Raw genomic sequence first — 27,629 nt, forward strand, 5'->3', positions numbered from 1 at the left:
ACTGGCTGGGGGGAATTCCTTGCTGCCTTTCTCACCTGTAATTGGGGTTCTTCTGAGGAGTCTCTGAAGCACAAGAAAGTCCTTGGATCCATCTTGAAAATAAATCTTTTCCTTCCTCAACCTGCCGTGCCCAAAAGCCTGATTGCCACATTAGCTCCTTTTGAAGCTGGTTTTAACAAGTAAATTCATATCGAAAAATGCCTTGTTTGCAAAATTCTCCCGACCCGTGATTTCACAACATATTTGAATATATGCTTAGTTTTATGCATGTGAATAGGCCTACAACAATCAATACAATTATTTACCTAAGTGCTTAAAGTCAGGCAGGTATTTAAGAATTAGTATTGTTTGTGGTAATGCCACAGCAAGCCAGGCAGGGACCAGGACCTCATTGTTTGTTCAGCAACCTGCACACAAAAAGACACTCCTTGTCCCTTTCAGTATAAGTAATTTTTGTAAGTTGTGAGTAACTTGTGAATCAGTGCCAGAAGCACCTTCCTTGAGCTGGTGAGTAAACATTATTTGTCTATTCTAATATCCTTCTTATTTACCAAAAACATTGTATGCAATATTTAGAAAAGTAATAAAGGCACAGTGGGAAAAGGGTGGGCAAAGAGGAAGATAAAGGATATTTTTTTTATTAGGTATTTTAAGTATTTTCATCATTGTTAGTATCCAGGAAAATACCTGTAGATGTTAAAAGCCATTTAGAAAGGCAAGGGAATAGTATGGCTTCTGCCCCGTCAGTGGGACTGTGGGTGGGTCAGACAGCTGCATGGGGTACAGGCTGCAAGGTGAGAGACAAGGAGCCACTCCTTGTAGTTGGCTTGATAAAAGTCTCAAATTTCATCAAGCTGGGGCATCATCAGGGATTGCCAGGGATTTCTCAGACCAGTGGAATTTTTTTTGGTCAAAAACGAAGGCAGATTTAGAAGATGGTTTGCTTGACTTTTTACTCTGTGCTCACTCCACATATTGCAGACTCAAAGACTAAATGGGAACGATGCAGAAAGCTCCAAATGGAAATGCTCCTAATCATGGGCTGGGTCAGTGTCCTGCACAGATTTCAGAGATAATGGTCCTCCTTTGGCACCTGAGCAGGCAGACAATGCCCTGTCCTTAGGGAGCACGGGGAGCTGTTTTCTGCCAGACCCTGGGATCCAGAGGGTTCATCCCATAGTGTGGGAGAGCCACACCTCAGCCTCTCTGAGGAGAAGATGAAGAGCTAGATCCCAAACTTTAGTTACTGTGGAAATGCATTTCCCTTGAGGAAATACTACCAGTGTCTGCTGTTGACCTCATTGTCAAAATTAAGAGAGCTACATCAGTGCAAACAACTGGTTCTGTTTTTAAAAACAAGAAATTAGCCAGTATTGAACTTCATCACTCTCCTTCACAATTAATATGTGATGTCACCCTCTGTCACAAACCAAGGTGAGAAGTCCTTGAAAAGGATGCAGAGAATTTATTGGGGTACTGAATATGGTTAACCCTGAGCACAAAAACACCCTGAGTCAGAAATCCCTTTACAGAGTATAAGGATTTAAAAATAATGCATTTGGGGCTCTTCCTAATTGTTCTCTGGTCCTTGGGTTCATGTTTTCAATTTCTGTTTGCAACCACAATGCTGAGTAACTTAGTTGTCTTCTAAAATTAAAACTGAGAATCTCACATTTTCATGTTTTCACATGATGCCAGAGCTCAGGCTTTGTGGGGAAAAAAAACAAAAACAAACCCCAAACACCCCAACCCTCACATTTTAGAAGACTTTCAACAAAATTGCGAAAGTTGGCAACCATAATATTTCCTAACACAATATTTTGTGGATTCCAGTGAAATTTCATTCTCAAGGCTAATGGTTGCTTTCTCTCTGGTAAATGTCCTGAATTGCTGCTGCTGTTATTGTTAGAACATTGTTAATTTATGCAGTAATTTAAAAAGAGAGGAGAGGTACTCTGTCCTCAAGTAATTAGAGGATAAATAACATAATCTAGAGACTATTTTAATTTTTATTGCTGTACAGCTAAACAGAATTATGTAACATTTATCTATTTCACATATTAGTACTCAAGCCTGCAAGACACCAAGGGTCTGATTCTGGAAATACTTTAAATATATTTAACATGAATGCCACCAGACTGCCCCCAGTGCAATAAAGCATTTCATATGGGACTGTGCCATCTGAGGGGGCTTTACTGCGCTGTACTTGGTTGTATTTTTGGTGCCAAAAGGCTCTGCTCCTTGTAGGATGGATTCTTCTGTGGATAACAAGAGCTGTGTCAGGATCTGAGTGCTAACATCTCACATTCACAACCAGAGCCATCAATTCTGAGATTATTTTTCTTATTTCTAAGAACTCCTTGTTTGCTAAGTCGCAGGCCACAACATTTAACAAATTTTATCTCAGGCTTTGGTATTGATGATAAGCCAATATGTGTTGTTTAGCCTGTTTCATCAACATACAGAACATTTGTAACTGATAAACAAAGTGCATGTTAGCTATTAAAGCTCAAAATTAGGCAGGCAGTAAAAAGTAATCTGAGAGCAGGACTGTAGCTACTGATACTATTGAAGCTGGTCTTAAAACATATGGTTTCTAATCATTGACACAATGCACAAAAATAAAACCCTGCAACTGAGGAGTGCCTGATCTATTCACCACTAAATGATCAAATATGCCTGTTTGTTTTTTAGTTTTATGTCCCCTTCCTCTTTCTGGTTTTCAAAAGTAGAAGCTTGCTATTTAATATTAGCTGAAGATCTGGCCCTTTGTACCGGCTGCAGACGGGCTTCATTAATCAATTTCCACTATTGGACTGAAATGAAAAAAAAACAGAATTTTTTCCTTTTTTTTTTCAATACTCTCCCACTATTTTGCTTGGAATTTCTCCTGTAGAAACAGTAGATCCCTCTACTCCATCCTTCCTGTTTCCTCATGCTTTAGCGGAAAAATGTTTTGGACTGTGCAGACAATGCAACTTCACAAATAAAACATCCACTGACAGAAAATGTGTGATGTGTTTCAGGCTGGGATCCTCCACTCTTACTGCAGGCATCTCTAACAATAGGAATAAACCAAATTTCATCTTTGAGCACAGCTTTAAAATGATTAGTTTGCATAGAAAGATATTAAAATGAAAAATAAGTATTATGACCATTTGGGGTTTTTTTCTTCATGAGCTTTTTTCAAGACTTCTTTTAATAACATAATGTGAGACGAAAATTCTTGTCTTGTGCTGCTTCCAGGGCAGTTACAAACCCAGATCTGAATATGGGAAATGCCATGGCTCTGCTGGTGGAAGGAATGATGGTCTGCAGGAGAGATTTGAAAACCTGCCCCTGAGCTAAAGCAATATTTTAAAGTTAAGGTTTGATGTTATTTCAATTACCAGCAATAAAAAAAAAACCACTAGGAAGAATTTAGACCTTGATCCATTTGGAGAGGAGGTGCAGGACTGGGGGGATTTTTTTACACTAGAGCAGAGCTGAGAAATGACCAATTTTCAGTTCTAATCAATGTGTGCATCAAAAGCCAGATTAATAATATATATATATTAACTTTTAACAAAAGCACATTCCCTTTGAATCTAATATGTATTGGTGATCTAAAAGGAAGATACATGGTCCACTCCTGTGGCTGTGAGTAAAAATGGAAGGGATTTGTGCAGTTATTTTCTCATGGGTCCTTGGCTTTTAGAAAACTTTTTTCTTTACACTTCAGGTGAAACATTTTGTAGATATCAGCTTCCTCTTCAGGGAAGACTTATGAATTCCATAGGCTGGCAAACCCCCCCATGAATTACAACTTCTGGCTCTGTTTCATTATGGCTGGAGCGGTGTGCATGAGGCAAAACATAATTTGAAGTTGCCTCTGACCCATATAAAGTTGTATCTCTCTCTAGGCAGCTGATGTTTCAGTAAGCCAAAAAAAGCTGAATTTTGGGTGGGCTCCAAATTAGGCACTGGTTGGCTTTTGATGCAACAGCATCAAAGTGCCCTGGCTGGGCTGCAGCAGCAACTGAGCAGCATTGCTGGGACAGAGAGCCTGAGCAGTCTCCCAGAAATCTTTCATCTAATTTATCTTGTAGAACTGCAAGTATTTTGAAAGCTTACTCACACAGGAATCAAAAGCCATTCTTCTTGATTTTGACTGCAAGGAAGAGTTTGATTTTAGGAATTGGAATGCAAGCACTCCAAAACTTTCTTAGCATGCCTGTCCTGGTGGGAATGAGTCTCATTATTATGTACATTAAAATTGATAATCAAAGACAAATGCTTCAGTCTGTTATTTTAAACTTGGAGAATGTTTACCTAAATTCTATCTACTTTCATTCAGGAATTCTCATCTGGCTTTCTAAACTGTTCTCTATCTTTAAAGAACTTTTCTTTAAATCACATTATACTTGATGGAAAAGTAGGGGCAAATTCAGTTGTACTTTGAATGTAATTTAACTGCACCATAGAAACAGGCTTTCAAACCTTTCATCAAACTGATTTACGAGCGGAACTAAGGTTTGCTTAGTACAACATTTTCACAGTCAGAGTTACATTCCCACAAAAGGGAATGCTATCAGGTAGAATGACCATGAGTCAATTCTGCCAAACCAATCTTTTTGTTCAGATAAGCCACTCTGGCTGCCGCAAAACTTTAATTAGAAATTTAACACAATATTAAAAAAATTGCTCCAAACTATGGCTGTTAAGTATTTTGAAAGAATCTGAGAATACAATAGATGCCGAAGAGCATTTTGCCAGTTTCCCATCATTAGTAGTCATTGGACTTTTATATTTGTTTTACAAACTAATGAAAGGGCAGATGCTGGAAGAAGTGGAATGTACCAAAGGAGATGTGCTTCCAGAGTGCAGCTTGTACTGCATTTCATATTGCTTGGGATTACAAACTGTAAAGATCCACCGCAAATTAAAAGAGAAAGTGTTCTTTCCTAACTCCTATGCAAATACAGCAAAATTCAAGAAAGTCAGATCTAGTCAGTCAGTGCTAGGAAATCACTAATAGTGTAGTCTCAATTTTTTGGTCATGCATACTATAATTCCCTTCCTGTTTATTATGACAGAGGTCATTTGCATCTTGTTAATCCATATTACAGACAGGAATAAGCCCCGTCCTCAATCTTTGAGGCCAAGAGCTCCATGCATCCTTCCAATAACTCATTGGTCACCTTTTAGGAGTGAAAAGCAAGGAAATCAATATGATTTATAGTTTTGGGAGCAATTCTCTGCAGATCAATTTACCCAGGATAATTCTTTTAAAAACTGACTCTGGTAAAATGTTTCCTTTTCTTTCTCTGCTCAAGAAGATAATTGGACTAAAATGCTCCCTTATGCTCCAAAAATGTGACTTTGCATGATTTAATTTTTTACTTTGTTTTTGTTAAGCTACATGCCCCTTCTGCTCCCATGTACTAGTACAGAGGAGCAGCACTTCATGTCCTTCCTTAGCAGAGAGGAGCCAGGCAACTGTCTGCCCTGCGCAGCCCAGATCAGCGCTGACCCAGGAGATCCACTCCTCTGCTAGGTTGTGAGCAGAGGAATGTTCAAAAATAAGTTATTCCAAATTGTGGGAGGTATTATGATAAGATCTCCATCTGGCTTGCAGCAATTTGAGTACTTCTACTGCCTTGTTTATACCATTTTAAATATCTAATGAATACAATATGCCGTCCCCAAAATATTATAGCATATAAGGCCTGTAAATTTAGAGTTGAAAGTTTTATAAAAGAACTTGGCACATTAACTCTCTGTAAACATGAACTGAGTGTTCCTAAAAATGCTTTCCCAAGCTTCTATTGCATCCAGCAGAAGACAGGGCAGTACAGGTAGCCAGGATGAATTGCCAATCCAGTGGACAAGCTTTCTCTTGTTTGGTAGATATTTTCCCTAACAGCTGTTCACTTCAATGTTATGTTTTTCAGGGAGCAGCAAATGCCAATAGATTCCTAAGGGAAGGGGGCCCAGGACCCAAGTGTGGCTGCAGCCCAGGCAGTGATGGGTGCCAGCCGTGGGGCTCGTTTAGAACCCCAGAGGTGAGGAGCAATGAGCCAGGGTCCATCCAGAGAGCCTACACAGGTGGGGACAGGAAGGGACAAAGAGGACACCAGAGATAAACCATCCACAGGACAGGAGCAAAGCTCACCCAGGACTCCAGGCTGGACACACAAACACCTTAGCCCAGACAGGGACTGGGTACCCTGGGCTGAGCCTAAACAGAGCCATGGGCAGGGGCTGTGGGTGGAAGCTCAGGTGAGGCTGCTCGGAGCACTTAAGGACTCCATACCTCCAGGGTGCTGCCCATATCTGGAAATAGCTGTGGTCCAAATGAATCTGTTTGTTTGCTGGAGTTTGTGCAGGGCATGAGCAAACAGGCCGGGATAAACAGGGCGCCAACCAACAGCTCGGGCTCGGCTCCAGCCCTTGCGAGGGAGCCTCTTGTGCAACTGCAGCCTGGGGGCAGGCAGAGCTGGCAGCCAGGTGTGTGCCAGCTGGAGAGGGGATTGTGCCCAGCAGAGTGCCCAGGTGCCCTGTGTCACTGCCCTGCAGGCACCGCTGGCTCTGGCCACCAGTGATTCTCTGGGCCTCGCTGGGTCCTGTTATTTATATGACTCTACCAACTCCTGGCACAGACCAAACTGGCTCGGCTTTATGGCAAGGGCTGTGCCCAGCTGGGCAGGAATAGGGAAGGACCAGATGGAGGAAGTTGTTCCATGAAGTTTTTGAACCTCTTTCTGCTGCACAGTCTCTGAGAAGACCCAGCTTATTTTTCTCCAAATCGAGTTGATGTCTCTTTAGAGCACTGAAGGAGATGGATCATTTTCCTTCTGCATTGTGAGGTATCCACATTGCTCTCTTAGAGCACATTTATAGAAAACAATGGGCATTTATACATTTTATATATATTTATAGTCACTTCTCTTTTTTTTTGCCTTTATGAACTCATGGGAAATAATATCTTGGTTTGGGAGAAAATGATTTTGCCACCAGGCTTCATGAGCCTCTCTTCATTCATTTCAAACGTTGCCCATTTTAACATTAACTTCCAGAGGTGCTGTATGCCAGTACAGATCAGAAATATTGAGTGCATTACAAGTAGCAGGTTACACTTCAAAACACTTGGTTCACAGTGTTTGAGACCATTAATCATTTTTATTATTCTAAAGGACTGAAAGGGCTTAGAAACTTTGCCTAGGAAGCAGTATAGATTCTGAACAGCTGCACTACGACTCCTGCTCACATTAGGTTTTGGACAGACCATTGATTTTCAGTAAATGTTCTTGGCGGCCAGGAAGTGCTGAAACTGGCAAACTTGCTCTCACAAACTCTTTTTTTTTTTTTCTTCTGAAATGAAAAACATGCTGGTTATTCTGATTTAGATCATCAGTATGGCCCTGATTTACCACTACATCACACCCTCATAAAACTAGGAGTATCAAGGGACCTTAGTTACAGGCCAGACAAAATCAAATCCACGGCAGGGAGCATATATACAATTTTGCAAGATTTCTTTTTTTGAGTCTGTGTTAATAGGCCCTGCATATGTAAACTCTTGCATATGTCTTTTCTTTGTTGTTATGGCAATTATTAGCAAGGAAGATACTCAATACAATTTGGCTGTGTGTGAATTCAGATTTTCAGAATAGACTGAGAAACATTGCACTTAGAGAAAAAGTAGCACATCCACAAGCTAACAAGGTATTATCATTCCCTATGCAATTGTGTCTGCATTAAAATGACATTTGATTTGGTCTCTTTATATTTTTGCATACTTTGTTCTGCAAATGAATATACCAGACACTGCACAGAGAGATGACAGGATACTTTATCCTGGGTTTCCTTCCTGGAAGTTACACTTTATTACTTGTAAACTGGAAAATAAACCTGCATTGTTCCCAAACCCGTGGAACTGTTTAAGAAGAGAGGCATCTAGAACTAGCTACATTTTTAGAGATAATAGGACTGTAGTTTGGACTTGAATGTTAGACTTTAATGCATAAGAAAATCTCAATTCAATCATAAAAAAAAAGCTGTGTCTGAAAATGGCATACCAATTAAATCTAATGAAGATTTTGGAGACAAAGGAGGTAAATAAACATAATTTGCATCCCCTGGGCAAAGCAATATCACTCTTTCTTTTATTTAACCTTTTTACTTCTCTTTTCATGCCTCTTAAACGCTCTATTGGTTTGGTTGGGGTTTTTTTGTAGAGAGGGAGAAAGCTAGGAAATTGGAAACCTTCCTGCCCTGCCAGCAGAGGTGGAAAACAAAAATGTTCAGTTGCCAAAACCTAGAATTATATTCTGAACGGATGCAGTACAAAGCAGCAATATTTTGATATTTTCAGTTGGACCATTTAGAATGGAAATAGAATTATATCATATTTGAAAACAGTTCTGGAAACAGAAAAGCTGCAGTCTTTGTAATTGGATTTTTCTTGATAAAGATTCTTATGAAGAGCACTTTTGAAAAAGAAGTATTGTAGATGGGTTAGTGAGGAGTACAGCAGGCAGAGAAATAGAAACATTTTCTGTATTTGACATTTGCAGTCCTATAGAAATTGTCATGTGGAAAAGCCTGGGGGGAAAAAAATTTGAAGAGAGCATCTGATGTGATTGGTCAAATATTCAATATAAAAAAGTTTCCCATTTCCTTGCTCAGTAAAAATAAATTTACTGTTTGTGGCATTTTGTTTCTGAAGTCAGGCCATTACAGACAAATATCTTTCCTTTCTTGTTTTTTTTTTTCCCCTTGGGTTTTTTGTTTGTTTCGTTGGTTTTTATTATTATTGCTTGTATGTTTGTTTGGTTTTTGTTTTGGGGGTTTTAGTTTGTTGTTTGTCATTTTTTGTTTGGTTGGTTTTTGTTTTGGGGATTTTGGTTTGTTTGGGGTTTTTTTGTTTTATTTTTTTGTTTGTTTCTGAGATGGAGTAAGTTTCTAGTTTTCATGGCTTTCATAAGCTCAAACCAACTCATGCTGAATGAAACAAATGAGATCTCCCCAGCTCTGTAAGGTTTAAAATCTCATGATTCTGGGATGAGTGTCCCAATGTGGGTGAGGAGCAGCCCTGCAGTGATTTAGGGCCCCAGGGCTGGCACAGCTGCCAAGAGTATCAGACAAGGAGCCCACTCGGGCTTATTTATAGAGACCCACACGCTTTTCATCTCCCTTTGGAATTTTTATTTCAGTAGCATTTGAGATCCCAGCCTTCCTTCACTTTCACGTGTGAACATGGTGCCTCTCCTGAGGAGCTGAGAAGATTTTAGGATAGGCAGACAAAGGGAGAAGGAGGGGAAGGGCTCCCTCATTCCATCAGCTCAGCTCTGGGTCCCAACAGGAAAACTGGGATATGGAGCCTGGCCCATTTTGAGCTGTGGTTTTTGTGTTTTGGTTGGGGTTTTTAAAAGACAGTCATGCTTTGGGATTGCACAGAAAACCAATTTGCTGCACGGTGCCACTTAGAAAGTGAACTCGTGTCTGGACAATTTTCCACTAGAGCCTGTCCAACTTCCCAAACTGCTTTCTTTTGTTGCTTTTGGGATGAACTTGGCTTTCATCGCAGAGAGCCCTCTCCTTTGTTTTCAAAGGCTTTTTCTGCCAAGCCAAGTAACTGTATTTCTCAAGCACAGTCCTCTGAAGGCACTGAAGCATGTTGAATACAGAAGAGTAATTTGTTCCCTCAGGCTGTATATGTCTTGTATTAAAAATTACAAGATGTGATTCTGTGGCTGTGCTGGGAGCACACACTGGATTTGTTGTATGGTGAGAAGAGAACAGGTTATGGTTAATCTTGTTCATTCATTGAAGATAAGAGAGGCACTGCCCTTTCTGCTTTTTTGTTTTCTTGGGTCTGGATCAAATCCCCATCTGTCCATCAATGTGAACAATTGTGTCTGAGTCAAGAGTGCTTTGATTAAAAATGATATGGCTGGAAACACCCTTTTTACTGAGAAGAAATGAATAAGGAAATGGCCCTCATGTGTGAGCTTTTGGGGAGAGACTGTCTGCTCAGCTCACAGGCCAGTCAAAATATGCTCTCCAGCAGGGAAATTAATAAATAGACCAGCTTCAATAGATGGAGATTTAAGGGCAGGAGACTAATGTTGTTCTAAAATTCTTTTGGGTTGGAACTTAAATCCAATCTTAATGAGGTCATAGTAGAAAATTAATTTATTTTCTATCTTCCAAACAATATCTTCTTTGTTAAACAGGAAGATTGGAGAGATTTTTTTTTTCAATAATTATTTTTATATATGCTCAAAAACTGCGTGAAAGCTCTGGCCCCTTTCATTTCCTGAAGACAATCACGATAACCTTAAATGGACCACATGAATGTATTAATCTCATATTCCTAAGTGTTATGGAGAATTGAGAAACCTCCATTCTCTGGATTTCCTCTGTATGGGATGTCAAGAATGATATGAGAGGAGTGGTTTTGTAGTGAAAATACAAAACTGCTGAGTAACAGCAACATGAGTATACAGGGGCCTGGTTTGGACTGGTCTGCAGTGGAAGTGGTGGAAACTCCATCATTCAAAACATCAAAGTCTTGTGACTGTTGAGAGTCTCACAATACCGGGTGTTTTTCTTGAATCTCCACCTTCTGGAATCAATGAATTTGTCAGCATTTCCATGTATTTTACATAAGCAAGCACACAGATGAGCTACTGGTGTTGCTGCTTGTGGAGAAAAGCTCAGAAATGAGACCGAAAGATTCCAATAGTAAAATACAAAGAAGGAACAGTTCCTGATTTGGCAGATCTGGCAAATTTTGAATCTGCAAGTTTGCCCATCCCTCAGAAAATAAAAGCAGAGGCCTATCAAGTGTCCACAATAATGAAATGTCAGTGGTAAGAGGTGGTGTGGGCATCCTGGGATCCTGGCATACTTCAGGAATTCCTGCTCATCCCTCATCTGTGGCTCTTTGGAATCACACTTGTGGTGGGTGGGGGTTTTACAGAGCTGCTGCAAGGCAGGAAAGGGACACAATGTGAGGGTTTAACAAGTAAAGAACTGCTGGGATCCACATCTGGGGCTTGACTTTGGGTCTGTCCTGAGGAGGGTAAGAATGTCACTACGTACCTAAATCACTGGTTTTATGAGTGATTTCCATGTTCAGTTTCCTGCATGAAGTGTGAAAATCTCCTCATCAAAAAATACATTTGTTTAGCAACAAAAGACTTGGCAATTCACCCTCAAGGAATGGATAACTCTTGAATGGCAGAGTCACAGCTGAGCCAGGGGAAGAACAGAGGTGACTGATGAAAATGGGAACTTCTTGACATAGGTGGTGTCTGATGGCTCCACACTGTGTGCAGGCAGGTAACACTTCAGCACCTCTGTGAGTCTCACTTGGATTGTGGAGGGAAATGAATGGAAGGCAAGGTAGAAACTTCAGGGAAGAGTGACTTGATGGAAGTGGTGGTATAATAATGCTGAGATTACTGTGGTCAGGAAACTCTGTCCATCAGATCCAGATAAATCTCTGTGTGTCTCATTGCTGCAGACCCTCCACTCACAGGTAACACCCAGCACAGTGTAATGCAGCTCTGGTATTACAAGGGCTTTCCAAGTGGCTGCAGAGATGCCTGGAGCTCAATTTACACACAAAACCTTCTCCAAGATCCACCCAGGGTGGGCCACCATGTGGCCAAGGCACCACTAACTCTCTGCCAGCCATGCAAAGCACCACCCTTGCACTGAAAGCAAAGGGTAGGTCCTGCCAGAGCATTTCATTAAAATTAAAATGCACTTACAGGTAGATTCCTAAAATTTCACCCTCCAAAAGGTCTGAGCTAGTCCTGCTGGGATACAAAGAAGTGATTCACAAAGCTATTTCTAACTTGCTGCTTAGCTGCTTAAGCCATCACATGGCAACTGCTGCCTGCACTAAATGGAAAAGAATATTCTTTACATGCAGACACAGTTTAATGTCTTTGCCAAAGTTTTTTTTCACCTCCTCTGCTACCCTGAGCCATCACCTGCTAGTGCTTGTGGCGTGCAAATTGGAGAGCTTTCTTTATGAGTTGCACATAAAATCCACACCTCTGGTCATGCATGAGAAACTGCTGAAAGAGCCTGGTGGAGCCCTGAACGTGTTCCCTGTTTTATGGACGGGACCCGAAGGTTGTTTGCTTTTCAGAGCTGCACCATGTGTCACGCCTGACCCCGCTGGCACCCACAGATACCAAATGACACACTCTTGGCAGGGGACGCAGCTGGCTAATTATGCATGCAGTTTACCTACAGACTGGCTTTAAAAGCAGCCCAATTAAATGATCCAAGGGGTCAGAAGAAAAATGAAGGCATTGCTAGAGGAGTGAGACCTTTTCTACCTCCTGAGGCAAAACCTGCTATTTTCACAGTGATCAGGGAAAAAACAAAGCAGAGCAGATGTGTTCCCTTTTATAAAAAGCCTATTTTGCTCCTTATTAGTTTTGATCGTTATCACAATTGACATTAATTTTTGATATTCTAAAAGAGGGATTCTCATGCTATTTGAATATTATTTTAATACTAATATTTTTCTTGTTCAATAACTGTCCACTTCCATGGGGTTATTTTTATAGAACTGTTAGTTTAGGTGAGCAAAGATAACAGAACCTGTCTGGTCTTCTCTGTCTTGGTTCTTGAGAGTTTTTCTAGTTGGGCTGGTATAACCCCAATGTACTTTGTGGGACAAAATGTGCTTCCCAAATTAATCTGTCTCTGAGTTAAAAAAGCATTTCAAAATCAAAGTTATCTGCCTAACAGAGGGGAAAAGCACTTGTCACAACTTTTCAAGAATCTGAATGGCCTTCTTGAGTTTTTAGATGATCCACCAAGGGATTTTGCATGGCTGCTGCCAGGAACAGAATGCTGAGAGCAGTGCCAGTGCCCCACAGTTTGCAAAAGCCCAGGCACAGTTTGTGGTCCCAGCTCTGCAGGCCAGGGGTCACCAGGCAGAGCAGGAGCAGCACGTGGGTGTTTCCAACCTTAAAGCATTTGCCATCTCTATTTTGCTCCATAGCAGTGATGAGTTTTCTCTGGAGGCATGCCCAGCCCTTTTGGGGAATATACCTCTTGCAAAATAGGACATGAACTTGAATTTCCTTGATTAAATCTTGTGGTATGCACACTTTGAGAGTTGCCCAGCAAATGCCTTCTGCATTTGACAGCGTGGATCCAAAGATAGCTCACGCTGCTGCTGTCTGGGCAAACTGTTTTTCCTTCTGCTGCCTGTAAAATAGCTGGAAAAATCTTCTTGGGGGAGAAAGATTTCTGGAAACTCTAAAGTGAGCTGAATTCCCCAAGTCATTACACTTGGTTAGTGTCTTTCACAACACTGCTAAGCCCTGGGTAATGGTATGCATAACCCCGAAAAGCAGAAACAGAAAGACAGGAAATTATGGCTGAACTAGTGTTTTTCTTAGGGCGTTTGTGCTCACTGTTGGAACAACCAGTGCCAGCTATTGTGAAACACAGTGAGAAGCCCCTTTTCACCTAAGTTTCTGTTTAAAATTCAGCCAGATTATAGTGAGATATGAAAATCTCCAGAAGAGGTATTCTGTAAAGGCAGGAAGCTGCTTCAAGAAGTGTCACTGCCTCTCTGGGAGTCTTGGGGGCACCCAGGTCATGGTCCCTGCGAGTCAGGCTGTGCTGCTAATCCCACAGCTCCAGCAGCTCAGGGGGGTTCCCTTGCCAGTGTAAGGAAAGGTCAGTTGATGCTTAAAACAATTGTGATGTGCTCTTTGAGCTTTTGGGGGTTTAGATTGTCCTCATGGCTGTGATGATGGTTGATGCATTCCATGTATTTACATGAAGTCACATCTCATTATCCAGAGCCATACCATTAGGGTTGGTGCTTTAAACAGAGCTCCAAACACTGCAATGTTTGGGGAGAAGCTCTGTGGGTGCTTCTCTGGTTATCTCTGTCTTGTGGGCCCCTCTTAAAAAATTGTGTAAAGCAATTCTCAAAAATGCCAGTCTAATTGGCAAGCTTTGATACCATGAGGGTGGAACTGTCCTGTTGCAGGACACCCAGAAGGTCTGATAAGCCCCTTGCTCATGTCTGATAGACAGAAAGCAGGGTTTAGAACAGCCTGAGTCAGGCTGTGTCACTTGCCAACAGCTTTCCTGAGGGATATAAAGGACAGTGGAGCAATATTTGTTGAAAGCCACATTAAGGACTCTAAGCTGTGCTCTTACCCAGCCTGGTTTCTCCCCACAGCCTCTCCCCACATGAACCTTTGCAGTGTGTGTGACTGGCCAGCCAAAGCCTTGCTTTCTGCAGGTTGTTCAGGGCAGAAAACAGCAATTGCTTTGGAGGAGGGAAGCAGCAGCAGCAGAAGCAGCCCCTAAACCTTCAAAGGGGGTGAAAAATTCCAGTGCAGTTGTTGGGCAATCACAGAGAAGGAGTAGAAGGACAGCAAACCACTTCCAAGCATGTATTGACAAACATGAGCTTGCAGCCTTAAACCGTCACAAATTAAAAATGGCTTATTCCAAATTTTGACAGGGAAATGATGGAGCCTCATTGCATTGGCTCCAATGGTTCTTCAAGGTCTTGCTGTACCAGCTCAATATTTTTATAAGAAAACAGATGAATGTATGTGGCCTGAGGAGCTGTGCAGAGGAGCACCTGAGAGTAGTTTTGGACACACCATAAGGAACAGATCAGACCTGGCTCATTGTGTTGTTCATTTTCACCTTGCACCACACGCAGCCCAGTGCCTTCATCTCAGCCTCGTGCTACACCCAGACAATGAGCCCGATTCACCACTGCATTCCTTTATTTTTACCTCAGGATAATTCCTTTTAAGTCAGAGGACAGACTGGACTAACCCAGTGGTTTTTGTGCCAAAAAAATCAACGCTACAAGCCTTTGAGCTTCCTGACCTGCTGTTTTTCTTTAACCTTCACTTTGGGGTTTTTTATCCTAGTTGGGAATCTTGATGGGTTCATAGTTGTTGGAGGCTCCTCTGTTGTCTCAAGAGAGGCAGTTAGGTGCTAGAATTAAATACTGAATGACAGATTTTTCATAGCATGGGAAGAGCAAAACAAAACAGCTGTCTGCAGAAACCTGAAGGAGCAGGAACTAGACTGCTCTTTAAAAATAAACTTGGCATTGGAGATGGTGACTGAGATAAAGTCATAGCCAAAAATGGTGAATATTTAGGATGCTCAAAAATATTCCTATGTTAGTGGTTTGCAAATGTGGGAACAATATATTCAAGCTTTATTTTCTTTAGCATGTTCTTTGGCTTGAAGTGAAGTTCAACATTCAAAATGACCATGTAATAATGGAACCATTTCAGACAATCTCCTGTTTTTCTGTATTCAGTCAGACCCACTGTCTCTAGTGCCAAAAATAAGTTTTTACTGATTTTTACTTTTATTAGCCTGAAAGAACAAAAACCAGTGGAGAACCAGCAAACTGAGATTGAATGATCCAAATCCAAGTTCACTGAATTTGCCTGTTTAAACTCACTAAGGAAGTGGGCTACCATAAATATTGCTGAGATTCTAATTTAACCAATAAAGTAATGCAAGATGAAGGTATAGGGCTGAAGGAGCTCACACACAGAGACCAGACTATAGTCTTGAAAATGCAAACCTTATTATAGTATTTACTTGTATGTTATATATGCTTTTATATGGAAAGCAAAGTGAGAAGGATTAAATACTCCATGATGGTGTTTTCAGAGCCAAACAGAACCAAACTGATTCTGCCTCCACTGCCACACTGATGGGTTCTCATGTGCACACCCCACAGGAAGTGAAAATTAACTAAAAATTCATCTTCTCCATCAAAGTCTTTCAGCCTGGCCCAGGCTGGGCTGCTCCACATGTAGAAGAACATGTTGTGTTTGTCCCCAGGTCTGACATGGGATGGCAGGAGAAGGGACAATCAGGAGCACACTCCAGGGAGATGCTTTGTCTGCCATAGCCAAGAGGGAACCACAGGAAGGCTGTTTGCCAGTGCTGCCATGAACACACCAGTGAATGATCACTTTGGTCACCATCTTCACTGCCTGCTGAGCTGCTCCCTGGTGTGGGAGGGGCTGTGCAGGGGTCAGTGACCATCTTCATGTGTGAGAATAAAATCTCTGCAATTGTGACTCCATTTTGCATGCTCATAACAAAAGTCCAGGCTATTTCAGCATCCTGTAGAGTCTGTTTGGGGGTACACATTCCAAATCCTGGTTTGACAGGCTTTATGCACTGCTTGGCATTGGGGATGTTATCTCCATATTGAGGAGCTGAGAAGACTCCAGTTACAGCTCTGTATTTCATTTCCCAGGACCCTGCAGAAATGTTTCCCAGTTTATATGTGTGAGAGAGTGTCTACTCTGGCTATCACTCAGCTGCAGACTATGAGGCCCAAATCCAGAGGTTAAGCTTAGCTTAAACTGTCCTAATCATCTCATTTGTGTGTCTAGAGCATCTGTTCCTGTTTTTGCTCAGTTTTCATGGCAGCACAATAGTGAGTCACAGGTACACAAATCTTTCTGCTGGGAGGTACTTGGTTTGGAGGCTTTGACAGAATGTGAAACCAGATTAGTTTCACATAATATCATGTTTTCTTACAGGCATTTTCTGTGAGTGCATTTATCAGGGAAGCTGCAAAAAGCTGGGAAGCTGCTCCATAGGAACTTTGAAGCAGAGCTGAGATCCAAGGCACTTCTAAATTCCAGAGCTGGAAAGTGAAATGGATGCCTGTTTGTATCTATTTCACATGTATCTCTACTTTCTCAGCTGTAGTGTAACTGAGAGAAAAGTGTCAGGGCTGTTGTTATACACGGCCTAGTCAAACCTACCTGCACTTCCACTGAAGTCATTAGGGTATGCACAAAAATTTTTATATTACTTTACTCAAAATATGCTGAAATTCTTCATTCAAGCACTCAAAAATGAAAATAGTTAGGAATTAATGTTGGAAACTTAACACAGACTTTTTTCCCCTATTCTTGATTCAGTCTTCATTCACTGGACACTCACTGGCTATTCAGGACTTTTTAACCCCCTTAATACATGATCCCAGATGTTTTGTACCGCACATTATTCCACTACTGCTGGAATATGAAAGTGAATATGGTTGTGTACATTCCCATGGTATCACCATTCTATCTGAACGCTTCTCAAAATCAATTACTTCACCTTTGCAGCAATGTGCAACAGCCAATCCTATTATTACCCCCCTTTTACAGCTAAACAGAGGAGACGGACACTCAGCTTCCACAAGCCTCTGATGAGTGTTTGCAGACCAACAATTCTGAACTGTCTGAGTTAGACACAGGCAGGGCTGTAGTCACACTGGGAATTGCAAAACATCCAGGCACCACACACGTTCCCACATCAGCAAATGTCAAGCCCTTGCTGAAAAGATGCGACCAGGCAAAAATTCAGTGAAATGTGTGTGAGGTTGTTATTTTCACAGTGTTTCTGAACTTCAGAGACATCATCCAGGTGGGTCAGGATCTGAATAGCAGCACTTGGAGCTTCCTAAAGTGATGAAAACCTTGTACAGACCCTCAGCTCCTCCTCCTGTTTGATTCCTTCTGGCTTGTGACTAGAGGAGCCTTAATTAGCTCTTGAACATGTCCTTGAATGGCAGGTGGAATTTATTCCCAGAGTTTCTTTGTGTATTTCTTTTTCCCTGAGGACAAAAGGAAACAGTTGTGTCTCAGAGGATCCCCCAGCTGGTACTACTTGTGGATGATGCCCCATCTGTTTTTGCTGCTGCTGAAAACATGCAGGTCAGTGCTGACAAACACTGCACAAGCACTCTGCAGTCTGAGGGAAAAGCTGGCCTGACTGTCTGGGTGAAATCTCTTTGCACTGCTCTGACAGGAGTGTATCACCACTTGGGTGGCAGCCAGTTACACACCACATCTGTGAAATCTGGGGGCTGCCTGGGCTGAAGCACTGTTGTCATTATATCATGACCAAACTATTTGTGCATGGGAACTGATGGTGATACTTCCAGAAAAAAAGAAAAAGCCTTTTCTGAAGCTACATGCAATAGCTAGGTTGTAAATGTCTGGAGAGTAGTTAAAAAATTTCTGTATATATGTGCATGAGTCTCTTAATATCAAAGAGATTTATGACTTTTCAAATCATGTTAACACTATAGCATGCAAGTTGCATGAATTAGCTACAATAAATAATAAAACAAAATGTTAAGAGGCCTATTAGATCATCTTCTTATACCAGTCTCTTAAATGTTCCATGTAGCACTTTGTCTGTGTGGTGGCTTGCTACCATCCATGAGAGCATTAGTTCACTAATCAAGCATTAGCATTAATCAGAGATATTCAATCCCTCTCTGAACATGTCTACAGGACTGAGGAGTCAAGATGCTGGCAGATATATATGCTTTATTTTTAAAAGCATATATAGTTCTTAAAGACCTTTCACAGCAATGGATAAGAAATCGTAAGAAAATAATTTAAAAACAGGTGACGTTTAATAGGGCTGAGCAAATTGGACTGCCAAACCAAGCTACATCCTCCCTTAGCAATGGAGCTTCTGTTTTCTGGGAACTCAGATCTCTGGGTTTTTTAAAGATCATTTTGTATATCTATTTCCCCCTCTTTTGCCTTTGTGACCTTGCATGGATGATACAGCTTTTGAGACAGACTTGAGTCTTGCTGACATGGTGATTCTGGAAGTAAGACAGTATTTTATCAGATTTCCCTGTAAGCCCCAGACTTACCTTCCTAACAGACGTTTCTCATGCTTGGGTGATAGAAAAGGGACCACATTATTAATAACTGAACTGCAATGGATATAAAATAATAATGTCTGCAGTAAATTAAATGAGATGGGAGGGCACCTGTATTACCTCTTTGCTCACTGCAGGGCAGTGCTCAGAGGTGAGCACAGGCACGGGGGAGCATTCACAGCTCTGGAACAAAGGCACAGTTGACCCCTGACATCATTTAAAGCTACTTGATGCCAAGGACTTCCTCACTTTTTACGGATATTGAAACAAATAAGTCATGGAAACGATGACTGACCCCAGCCATATGGGAGCAGAGAGATTAGCTGCTAATATGGAAAGTTACCTGGCCAGCGTTGAGATCAGTCACGGGAGAAGGGAAGATCAGAGGCAGGGCTGCCGAAACCGTGAGGTAATGTGGCTGCTGGGGAAGAGGGCCTGGAGCTGGGACTGACTGGAAGAGAAGAGGTGAAGGATTTTGCTCTGCTGAAGCCAAAAGTGTACGTCATCATGTGGCTGAGTGACAGAGCTGCCTTTCCTAGAACGTGCCTGATGCTGTGGGAATAACCAGCACGGGGAAGTCACTGCGAAGTGCACGGGAGGAAAAGCAGTAAATCAGGGACCAGAACAAAGCTGGAACGCCTCTGCCCAATCCTGAGCAAAATACAAGCAAGAACAGGGAGTTGGGGAACAGGAAAAGTCTGCAGGGCTCATTGCAGGAGAGCTGGAGAGAAGAAATACGGAGCAGTGTGGTGCAGGGACACTGCTGCTGACAGGGGTTAAAGAACAAAACTGAGCCATTAAACTTGGGGACTACAGAAATAAACACCAGTCTTTGTAGCAACTTGATTACATGGGTTAATTACATGATACCAGGCTTTATTTAAATACATATCCCACTGAAACCCAAGAGGAAAACTTCACAGTTGTTCTCACAGCACACAGGGAGATGATACAGTCTTACTAAAGATTATTTGGGGCTGAATTTCCACTTTCCCTGAGCATAAGATTAAAACCCTCACTAAAACTATTTAATTGATTACAAAACTGTAAGTGTGTAGAACTTGATAAACAGCAAAAGGAAGACAGGTTTTAAACCAAATTATGGATGTTTCATTGTAAAGAGAACTACCCAGTCCATATCTAAAATATGTAGACTTTAATTTTAGCAAATGACCATTAATATTAATTGCCTTGGAAAAGAATAAAAATGCAATTGCTAGGAGGAACAAAGCTTTAGACATCCTTAGAACTGAAAAGGCCAAAAAAATTGACAGAAAGAAAAAATAAAAAGTCTGAAATCAGATTTTACCTTTCTCACTTGGGATAGTCATGACGTAATTCTGCTGAACTGACTGAGAATATTCAACATGAAAGAATATTCAGCATGGGAAGATGTTTCTTGCTGAAAGGAGCAAAGGAAACATGCACACGCTGGTGAAGGGTTGTGGCATGCAGACTTAAATCCAGGAAATGAGGAATTAGCATGGAGCAATTCACATAAAAGTTCAGAAAACATATTGTGTGGGATAATATACTGTGAGGGGTCATTCCTACACTTGTTGGGAATTATTTTAAGACATAAAGAGACCATGTCTACATTTCTGTGTGTCTGTCTACCCATAGTGAGACTTCTGGTGAAATCAGATATCAGGGTTTTTATAGATAGATTAAATGGAAGTTGAATTTCCTTTCCAAAATATGATGAAAATTACTAATTTTTTTAAAAAAATCTTTGCCCTAGGATTGCTTGAAAAATTCTGTGTGGATCTCTGTGAAGTGAATGATTTAAGTCAGATAAATTAGATCCATAGAGGAAACTGATAAAGGACAGAAGTAGAACTAAGAATTTTTTCTTTTATTTTCCCCCTTTTTTATTTTTTCCTCACTTTTATTTTTAAATTTTATTTTCTTGTTTCTTTGCTATTCAATTCTGGTAATTCATGGGGGTTTGGATAATTTTCATTCTGAATACTGATTTACACAATTAGATTATAACGTGTGTGTTATGCTAACTTAAGTTTTTGGCAATTATGGAATTTTGTCACCCTTAGAGCTGCCATCTGATTCAATTCTTGTCACTTTGGTGGCTGAAATTTCTTTCAGTGTCATAAAATTTAAGGTTGTAAAATTCATATTGTAACTTTAACAGCCACATCTGTTTTAAACATTTTTGTTTTAAGAACTCAATGAGAATTTAATGACAAGGCAATAAAAGGAAAAGTTGAAGGAAATTATCACAGATTTGTAAAGCCATAAGACATGTTTCTGCACTTCTGTGGGCCATCAAATTACAAAGAAACAGCCCAATTGCTTTTATTACAGCAATTCTGCTCTTAAAGCATTTCATCGTTTGATGTATTAGCAAGAATTAACATTTCATTTACATCAGTATTAATAATGACAATTATACCCAGGTGCAGGGTATTGTAATTAACATCCAGACACCCACAGCATGTTCAGAGAAAAGAAAAATTACCTACAGTGCTGCCACAGTGTTTGACAGTAATAAATGGTAAATTATAACATATTTTGCATGCCACCAAATTAATCTACAGGATGAAGAATGTAATAAAAATCATTTTTTCCTTCAATGTCTTGCAGAACCAACCTTTCCAATGGTGTAAGGCAGAGTAATGTGGCTGTTGCTGCTCATACCCATCCATACAGCAGAACCCAAAGGTGCTGAGGGTGGGAGGCATCCCTGGACATCCAGCCCCCAGCTCAAGACAGGGTCAGCCAGAGCAGGTCTGGCCACATCCAGCCAGGTTTTGGATATCAGCATAACCTCCCCAGGCGACTATGACCATTCTCACCATAGAAAAAGTTTTTCATCTGTTGAAATGGTATTTTTGTGCCCATTGCCTCTTGTCTTGCCACTGGGATCACTGAGCCACCTTTTCATCCAGTTCCCATCAGATATTTGCACACATTAGTAAGGGTCACTAAGGGGCTTCTCTTCTCCAGGCTCCACAGTCCTGGCTCTAATCTTCTCTTCAGATGTCAGAGGCTCCAGTTCCTTAATCACCTTTCTTGCTCTCTGCTGGACTCCCTCCAGTATGACCATATCCCTGTTGTACTGGGGAGCCCAGAAACATTTAATAACAGTCCATTAGAAATTATGAACTTAATCTGATGTATAGTACCTCTGACACTAGGTCTTCTGGTCCTTCTCTGCCTCTCCTTCTGGCCCTTCTCAGTCTGATCTCTGTCTCTGCTGATAAATGGAGACCAAATGGAAAGCTGTAGAAATCTGCCCTACAAATCCCTTAACGTTGCATGTAATGTTTATGAAATCGGAGTCACATAAACATTTATGTAAATCAATTAGGACGGAGCAGCCAGGATTCAGGATTGCTTTCAGTATCACGCTGAAAACCCTTCTAGGCAGACCTGGTTAACCCAGTCAATATGTTACAAGCTGTCCCAGTGCCATCTTTTATATATGTTTGCAAAACTCATTATGGCAGAGGAAAGGAAGGGGTTTGAAGGAAGAAATTCAATGACCAGAAGCATTTCAGCAACCTATCTTGCCAAATATAATTGCTACCATGGCCAGACTCTTGGCATCTGGTTGCGACTCAGTTGTTATGTCTGTCACTCTTGCAGTATTTAATAAAGCATTTATAAAGAACCCTTTTTCAGATAAGACTTTGCAAAGAAACACAGGCTCTATCTCACTGGCAACTATTTCAGATAAAGTGATTTACTAAGCTTTTACAAGTGTGTTGCTGCTTCTGGACTTCAGAGCTCACCACCAGTGCAAAAGTTTAAAAGTGTGTTGAAAACAGGTCCACTCAGGGCAGATTTAAAGTTGCTTCCCATAGTAGGTCAAAGATAAGAAAAATAGTAGCACTGCAGGTTTAAGATGTAATTTGATTCTTAGAGGGGCAACACAGAGCTCAAAGGAGTCTCTGTTACACTGGTAAGTGATGCAGAAAGTTGTCACAGTACAGGGTCAGCATGCTCAGAGCTGGGGAGTTTTCCTGCTCCATCATTTTGAAATTACCATTTTCAGTTCCTAGCTGTGCCACAAAGCAAAGGCATAAGGAATGCATATCCCACCAATCCTTTTTAATTACTCCACAGAACTTACATATAGACACAGGATATGACTTTCCATTGGCAAACTGACATACATTTCTGTAATTTGTCTGTTTTGTCTGCAAAATTCCACAGATGAAGATAAAAGCATCTGCTGCAAATTTGATCCTGGTAGCCCCACTTGGATACAGAAAGGCGCTAATAACTTGCCAAAATTTGTGGAGTCTAACAGTCCAGTCTAACTCTGACTCTCTGAAGTCTTGAGCTGAGAAAAAGCTTTCAAAATTTTTTTTTCCATTATAGACTTGACTTCTGTATGATAATTTGTGTCATCTGTATAAGTTCACTGATGGCACACAGAACAGGTAATTACTTGTAATGCAAGAGTGCAACTCAATTTGTTGGCTGTGTGCACAGATTCCCATTTTGCTTGTGCAATATTAAGCACACCTCACACAGGAACTTCCTGTACTCATTGACTTTCTCTGTTATTTTTGGAAGATCTGGATAGATAGACAATAAAAGAACACAACTTACAATAGAAAGTTCTATTCCAATCCAACAACAACCCTAGTCTTTATTTTCTATGAAATCACAGGTCAAAATTTGCACAATAGTGTCAGCTGAATTGCTAGAGAAAAATTTGGGATAATCAACTAAATTTGTGCAGGATACAGGATCTGCTTCATTTCTCAGGAAAAGTGTCCTGAGATCACAGTGGAGACAGTAATTTAGTTGCATGGCTGGTAGTATATAATATTGTCATCTATAGTGCATCCGTGTCATATTTAATAAAACTGAAAGCACACTAAATACTTCTGCCTGTTTAATAAGTTATTCTTCAGTGTTTGTCATGAACGAAATAAAAGACGTACGGAAAACTTTACTTTTTCCAGTTATTGCTAGGGCTGATTTTTATCCTCAGAAGGCCTGGAAGGATGTCTGCTGCATTATAGGGTTGAAAGAATGCAAATATATATGATTTTCCTTGATTTCAGTGAAATCTGGGGCGTTCAAAATAATTATTTTTTATTTGTTGATAAATATGGCTCCAAAGACCATTCTTTCTTTCACTGGCATTCATAATTATCTCCCAACTTTGATAGATTTTATTACAGTTTGAAACTGAGATTGAATTTTTGAATTTAAAACAAACCTCCGCTACCAAAAACAATTAAAAAAAAGCACCAGAAAATTGCAGGAAGAAAACAAAAGTCTGAGTTTTGTTCCATTTTTGACCATGACAGTAGGTTTCATGCAGTATTAATGAGAGAAGAATTTGGATCTAAAGATGTGATTTGTTTTCTTATTTCTCTTTTCTGTCACTTCCACTGAAGGAACAGACTTACAATATGTCTTTGCTTGCTTAATGCTATTGCTAATTGCCCAGATGGGACTCTGAGAGACCATTAAGTGTCTATTGATTGCAGCTTGCCTATGACAGATGAAGTTGACTCTGGTGGGTTTTTTCCTTTTTTTTTTTCCTCCCCCTGTCTGGTGCTGTAAACTGAGGTCTTTATGCTCCTGCTGACCATGACTTTCCTGTATTGACTTTCCTGGCCTTTTCTAACTTTCCATGTAACTTTTTGCTGTTCAGAGACGTGGCAAGTGCTGTCCTGGGTGGTGGGTGCACCTGTCCCTGTGACTATTTAACTCTGGAGCATATGTGCTGTCTGCTTTTTGGCTTTTGCTGTCACTGTGTTTCAACAGTTGAGAAATTGCATGTGCTGAAAATATGGTTTTGTGGGAGGGAGGTTTGCCTGGGGCTCTGCACCTGTGCGTATCCACACCATCAAAACAGGACTCAGGTCTGCTCTGTGGTAACAGTTTAAAATGACATTTAATGTTTTCCTCAAGAGTCATGACTGGGTGAAGGTGTCCCAGTCAGTTTAGTTGTTAGCTGATGTGAATTTGAAACTGCTTACGTCCATGTTCTGCCTGAAAAGTGTGTCATGCTATCACTAAAAGTCTGCTCAGCCTCCCTCTGGATAGAAACCTAAATCTCTGGTAGGGTTTAGTACATTGTCCAACAGCTAAAGAAATTACTGAGTTAAAAAGAAAAGCTGCCCACAAATAAAGAGGAAGAAGGAGTTGTGGAAATGTCCAGTTTCCAGAGCAGAGGTGGTGGTAGGACTGAGTGGAAAAGAAAAACAAGGAGCACTGTGTAGGAGGAACAGATACACAGGAAAAGATAAAAAAAAAAACCTATCCCCTGGAAATGAAAAAAAAAGGTAACAAAACTGTCAGAAATATAAAAGGAAGTCTAGAGTTATGAAATGAGTAAAAACAGTGTGGTAATGGATGTGGGGAAAGATGGTGCACCCCAGTAGCCCTGTGGGTTGGGCAGGCTCTGCCAGCTCCCTGCAGTGGTCACTGCCTGAGAGAGACTTTGGCCAGGGGCAGGGAAGGTGTGGAGCCCAGCAGGACAGATGGAACAAGGCTCCATGATTTGCAAGGGGATAATTGTGGCATCTGCAGGAAATGCTGCTCTGTGATGCCAGGCCAGTGAAATGGCCATGACTGGAGGTTGTGCTGATCATCCATGCTCTGACCACTGCCAGATAAGCTCACTGGCATCAGGTTTTGTTGCTTCCCATTGTTCACAACTGCTACTTTTTGTTTGGTGATCCTGAACATGCCTCATGTAAACCTCATCCTTTCCTTGCTATTTCCTCAAGAGAGACAACTGCTTTCCCTGTAGCCTCTTGTTTTCAATCCAGTTGAAAAATTGTTCTAACACATTGAGCCACGAGATCAGATTTCACCACAGTCTGGGGGTCTGCATGGGCTCTTGTGAGATGCCTCATTGATCCAAAGCATTCACAGTGACCTACTGGACTCTGTGTAATATCAGTGTCAAGGAAATGTTCCATCTGTGCTGTCCTGTCCCCACCAAGGTCAACAGTCGCAGCTCAGCCTACAAAGCTGCTGCTTGTGGGTCAAGTTTCATGATGCCATCTCTGGATTTGCATGTGAAGTGGGCACAAATAGACATGTCTGGGTCTGTGCAGAGAGCACAAAGCACATGTTGGTCTCTAGCAGCCAAAGGACGGGGGAACTGGGGGCTGACCTGCATTTCTAGACCTGAGTGATTCAAATTTTGCTCTTAACCCTTCAGTGTAGTGTTTGTGAGGGTCCCCAGGATGAGATGGGAGATGATGAGAATTTGACTCTATGTTCTCAGAAGGCTGATTTATTATTCTATTCTATTCTATTCTATTCTATTCTATTCTATTCTATTCTATTCTATTCTATTCACTATACTAAAACTACACTAAAGAAAGAGAAAGGATACATCAGACAGCTTCACAAGAGTGATGAAGAAAAACCTGTGACTCCTCAGAGCCTTGACCCAGCTGGACCATGATTGGTCATTAATTAAAAACAATTCACATGGAACCAATTAAATATTCACTTGTTGGTAAACAATGTCTAAGCTACATTCCAAAGCAGCAAACACGGGAATAGCAATCACATAATTATTGTTTTTACTCCTCTCTGAGGCTTCTCAGCTTCCCAGGAGAAAATCCTGGGCAAAGAGAATTTTTCAGAAAATATCATGGTGGCACTTCAGAGCACAATGGACTTAGGGCTGAGTTTGGCCTCAGCAACTTGGTAAAGAATCTACCTTCAAGTGTTGGGTTGGAAATATGTAAAAATAATGACTAATATTTGTCAGAACCCAGTAAATTCCTCTGGCTGCCCTGGAGGACTCGAGCCCCTGCCCAGGGGGCTGAGAGACCTTGGCACAGAGCCCAAGCCCCCTGTGCCTTTGATTTAGCCCTTAGAAAAAACAATTTCCAACCTTTTATGAAGAATTACAAGCCACGAAAGTTTAAGTAGAATGATATTGAATTTATCACGGGGTGAAAAATAGATTTTTGGGGTTTATAGATGGGGGTTCAGGGGACAAGATGGAGGAATCTGGGCATGTCCAGCCTTTCTCCTTCTTGGCCTCCATCTGTTGCTGTGATGTTGGTACTTTTAGATTGGTTTAGAGTAGAAGCTCACTGTTTAACATAGGTAATAGGTATTGGGAAGTAATTGTAAATATTGTACATGTAGTTTTTAGTATAAAAAGATAACACCTCCCTGGGAGCAGCCAGAGTGCCTCAGACTGTCTTGCTGAGTGGACCTCGGCAGGACAGGAGAAAAAATTTTATAGATAAGATACAATAAACAACCTTGAGACCGTGAACTGAAGAGCTCTGACTCCTTCTTTGAGCGCCAGGCTGGGGAAAGAGACTTTCTAACGTTTCTTAGGGTCACTGTGACCAGCTAGAGAAATATTCAGCAAGAATCTAGCATGGATGGGTGGGGCCCACTTCATGTCTGAGCCATGGACCTGCTGACTCCTGAGAGATGACCCATTTCCCAGTGCCAGACACGAACAATTTGCTCAGGGACTCCATGCACAGCGTGGGCTCTGCTTCCTGTGGTGAGCAAGGCCCTCTGCTACCCATGGCTGCCAGGACACCCAGCGTTAGGTGCCCACAGACACCCCGTGTGCTCCTCCTCTGCAGCCCCAGAGGGAAAGGGCACAAACACCATCTGCCCAGCACAGGTGTGGGTCCCCACAAGAGCCAGCAGAACCTGGCAGGGCCGTCACAGGGCCCGATTGTTGAGCCCAGCTGTGTGGGGACAGCCATCTGCACCACAGGACGGGCAGGCCTCGGCCCTGGCGTCAGCCATTCATGACCTGACACAGAGTAATTTATGGGAAATTGCTTTTAGCAGGTGCTAACCTGTCTCAACCACGGATAATAGGAGAGTTGCTATTGGGAATCAAACCAGAGAGCCATAAAACCTGAGTATCATTACAGATTTTACTGGAGAGCACAGCTGTTGCAATGTCATCATCTCTCTCTGTCGA

This window comes from Geospiza fortis, unplaced genomic scaffold (assembly GCF_000277835.1).
Source record: "Geospiza fortis unplaced genomic scaffold, GeoFor_1.0 scaffold188, whole genome shotgun sequence".
NCBI classification, from domain to species: Eukaryota; Metazoa; Chordata; class Aves; order Passeriformes; family Thraupidae; genus Geospiza; species Geospiza fortis.